Source organism: Gigantopelta aegis, chromosome 5, assembly GCF_016097555.1.
Source record: "Gigantopelta aegis isolate Gae_Host chromosome 5, Gae_host_genome, whole genome shotgun sequence".
NCBI lineage: Eukaryota > Metazoa > Mollusca > Gastropoda > Neomphalida > Peltospiridae > Gigantopelta > Gigantopelta aegis.
In genome coordinates, this window is record NC_054703.1 from 24,382,677 (window position 1) to 24,386,588 (window position 3,912).

At 42.2% G+C, this 3,912-nt stretch overlaps 1 protein-coding gene across 1 annotated transcript in view; it reads right to left on the bottom strand.

The window, feature by feature from the left end:
* LOC121373025 overlaps window positions 1-3,912 on the bottom strand; it is a 28,006-nt gene that overhangs the window by 23,282 nt on the left and 812 nt on the right. The gene's annotated exons all lie outside the window — the stretch shown is intronic.

Sequence of the window (3,912 nt, forward strand, 5' to 3'; positions counted from 1 at the left end):
TAGTAGTAGTAGTAGTAGTAGTAGTAGTAGTAGTAGTAGTAGTAGTAGTAGTAGTAGTAGTAGTAGTAGTAGTAGTAGTAGTAGTAGTAGTAGTAGTAGTAGTAGTAGTAGTAGTAGTAGTAGTAGTAGTAGTAGTAGTAGTAGTAGTAGTAGTAGTAGTAGTAGTAGTAGTAGTAGTAGTAGTAGTAGTAGTAGTAGTAGTAGTAGTAGTAGTAGTAGTAGTAGTAGTAGTAGTAGTAGTAGTAGTAGTAGTAGTAGTAGTAGTAGTAGTAGTAGTAGTAGTAGTAGTAGTAGTAGTAGTAGTAGTAGTAGTAGTAGTAGTAGTAGTAGTAGTAGTAGTAGTAGTAGTAGTAGTAGTAGTAGTAGTAGTAGTAGTAGTAGTAGTAGTAGTAGTAGTAGTAGTAGTAGTAGTAGTAGTAGTAGTAGTAGTAGTAGTAGTAGTAGTAGTAGTAGTAGTAGTAGTAGTAGTAGTAGTAGTAGTAGTAGTAGTAGTAGTAGTAGTAGTAGTAGTAGTAGTAGTAGTAGTAGTAGTAGTAGTAGTAGTAGTAGTAGTAGTAGTAGTAGTAGTAGTAGTAGTAGTAGTAGTAGTAGTAGTAGTAGTAGTAGTAGTAGTAGTAGTAGTAGTAGTAGTAGTAGTAGTAGTAGTAGTAGTAGTAGTAGTAGTAGTAGTAGTAGTAGTAGTAGTAGTAGTAGTAGTAGTAGTAGTAGTAGTAGTAGTAGTAGTAGTAGTAGTAGTAGTAGTAGTAGTAGTAGTAGTAGTAGTAGTAGTAGTAGTAGTAGTAGTAGTAGTAGTAGTAGTAGTAGTAGTAGTAGTAGTAGTAGTAGTAGTAGTAGTAGTAGTAGTAGTAGTAGTAGTAGTAGTAGTAGTAGTAGTAGTAGTAGTAGTAGTAGTAGTAGTAGTAGTAGTAGTAGTAGTAGTAGTAGTAGTAGTAGTAGTAGTAGTAGTAGTAGTAGTAGTAGTAGTAGTAGTAGTAGTAGTAGTAGTAGTAGTAGTAGTAGTAGTAGTAGTAGTAGTAGTAGTAGTAGTAGTAGTAGTAGTAGTAGTAGTAGTAGTAGTAGTAGTAGTAGTAGTAGTAGTAGTAGTAGTAGTAGTAGTAGTAGTAGTAGTAGTAGTAGTAGTAGTAGTAGTAGTAGTAGTAGTAGTAGTAGTAGTAGTAGTAGTAGTAGTAGTAGTAGTAGTAGTAGTAGTAGTAGTAGTAGTAGTAGTAGTAGTAGTAGTAGTAGTAGTAGTAGTAGTAGTAGTAGTAGTAGTAGTAGTAGTAGTAGTAGTAGTAGTAGTAGTAGTAGTAGTAGTAGTAGTAGTAGTAGTAGTAGTAGTAGTAGTAGTAGTAGTAGTAGTAGTAGTAGTAGTAGTAGTAGTAGTAGTAGTAGTAGTAGTAGTAGTAGTAGTAGTAGTAGTAGTAGTAGTAGTAGTAGTAGTAGTAGTAGTAGTAGTAGTAGTAGTAGTAGTAGTAGTAGTAGTAGTAGTAGTAGTAGTAGTAGTAGTAGTAGTAGTAGTAGTAGTAGTAGTAGTAGTAGTAGTAGTAGTAGTAGTAGTAGTAGTAGTAGTAGTAGTAGTAGTAGTAGTAGTAGTAGTAGTAGTAGTAGTAGTAGTAGTAGTAGTAGTAGTAGTAGTAGTAGTAGTAGTAGTAGTAGTAGTAGTAGTAGTAGTAGTAGTAGTAGTAGTAGTAGTAGTAGTAGTAGTAGTAGTAGTAGTAGTAGTAGTAGTAGTAGTAGTAGTAGTAGTAGTAGTAGTAGTAGTAGTAGTAGTAGTAGTAGTAGTAGTAGTAGTAGTAGTAGTAGTAGTAGCAGTAGTAGTAGTAGTAGTAGTAGTAGTAGTAGTAGTAGTAGTAGTAGTAGTAGTAGTAGTAGTAGTAGTAGTAGTAGTAGTAGTAGTAGTAGTAGTAGTAGTAGTAGTAGTAGTAGTAGTAGTAGTAGTAGTAGTAGTAGTAGTAGTAGTAGTAGTAGTAGTAGTAGTAGTAGTAGTAGTAGTAGTAGTAGTAGTAGTAGTAGTAGTAGTAGTAGTAGTAGTAGTAGTAGTAGTAGTAGTAGTAGTAGTAGTAGTAGTAGTAGTAGTAGTAGTAGTAGTAGTAGTAGTAGTAGTAGTAGTAGTAGTAGTAGTAGTAGTAGTAGTAGTAGTAGTAGTAGTAGTAGTAGTAGTAGTAGTAGTAGTAGTAGTAGTAGTAGTAGTAGTAGTAGTAGTAGTAGTAGTAGTAGTAGTAGTAGTAGTAGTAGTAGTAGTAGTAGTAGTAGTAGTAGTAGTAGTAGTAGTAGTAGTAGTAGTAGTAGTAGTAGTAGTAGTAGTAGTAGTAGTAGTAGTAGTAGTAGTAGTAGTAGTAGTAGTAGTAGTAGTAGTAGTAGTAGTAGTAGTAGTAGTAGTAGTAGTAGTAGTAGTAGTAGTAGTAGTAGTAGTAGTAGTAGTAGTAGTAGTAGTAGTAGTAGTAGTAGTAGTAGTAGTAGTAGTAGCAGTAGTAGTAGTAGTAGTAGTAGTAGTAGTTAGTAGTAGTAGTAGTAGTAGTAGTAGTAGTAGTAGTAGTAGTAGTAGTAGTAGTAGTAGTAGTAGTAGTAGTAGTAGTAGTAGTAGTAGTAGTAGTAGTAGTAGTAGTAGTAGTAGTAGTAGTAGTAGTAGTAGTAGTAGTAGTAGTAGTAGTAGTAGTAGTAGTAGTAGTAGTAGTAGTAGTAGTAGTAGTAGTAGTAGTAGTAGTAGTAGTAGTAGTAGTAGTAGTAGTAGTAGTAGTAGTAGTAGTAGTAGTAGTAGTAGTAGTAGTAGTAGTAGTAGTAGTAGTAGTAGTAGTAGTAGTAGTAGTAGTAGTAGTAGTAGTAGTAGTAGTAGTAGTAGTAGTAGTAGTAGTAGTAGTAGTAGTAGTAGTAGTAGTAGTAGTAGTAGTAGTAGTAGTAGTAGTAGTAGTAGTAGTAGTAGTAGTAGTAGTAGTAGTAGTAGTAGTAGTAGTAGTAGTAGTAGTAGTAGTAGTAGTAGTAGTAGTAGTAGTAGTAGTAGTAGTAGTAGTAGTAGTAGTATTAGTAGTTAGTAGTAGTAGTAGTAGTAGTAGTAGTAGTAGTAGTAGTAGTAGTAGTAGTAGTAGTAGTAGTAGTAGTAGTAGTAGTAGTAGTAGTAGTAGTAGTAGTAGTAGTAGTAGTAGTAGTAGTAGTAGTAGTAGTAGTAGTAGTAGTAGTAGTAGTAGTAGTAGTAGTAGTAGTAGTAGTAGTAGTAGTAGTACTAGTAGTAGTAGTAGTAGTAGTAGTAGTAGTAGTAGCAGTAGCTGCAGTAGCAGTAGCAGTAGCAGTATCAGCAACAGCAGCAGTAGCAGCAGCAGCAGTAGCAGCAGTAGTAGTAGTAGTAGTAGTAGTAGTAGTAGTAGTAGTAGTAGTAGTAGTAGTAGTAGTAGTAGTAGTAGTAGTAGTAGTAGTAGTAGTAACAGTATTAGTAGTAGTAGGGGGGGGGGGGGGGGGGGGGGGGGGGGGGGGGGGGGGGGGGGGGGGGGGGGGGGGGGGGGGGGGGGGGGGGGGGGGGGGGGGGGGGGGGGGGGGGGGGGGGGGGGGGGGGGGGGGGGGGGGGGGGGGGGGGGGGGGGGGGGGGGGGGGGGGGGGGGGGGGGGGGGGGGGGGGGGGGGGGGGGGGGGGGGGGGGGGGGGGGGGGGGGGGGGGGGGGGGGGGGGGGGGGGGGGGGGGGGGGGGGGGGGGGGGGGGGGGGGGGGGGGGGGGGGGGGGGGGGGGGGGGGGGGGGGGGGGGGGGGGGGGGGGGGGGGGGGGGGGGGGGGGGGGGGGGGGGGGGGGGGGGGGGGGGGGGGGGGGGGGGGGGGGGGGGGGGGGGGGGGGGGGGGGGGGCCCCCCCCCCCCCCCCCCCCCCCCCCCCCCCCCCCCCCCCCCCCCCCCCCCCCCCCCCCCCCCCCCCCCCCCCCCCCCCCCCCCCCCCCCCCCCCCCCCCCCCCCCCC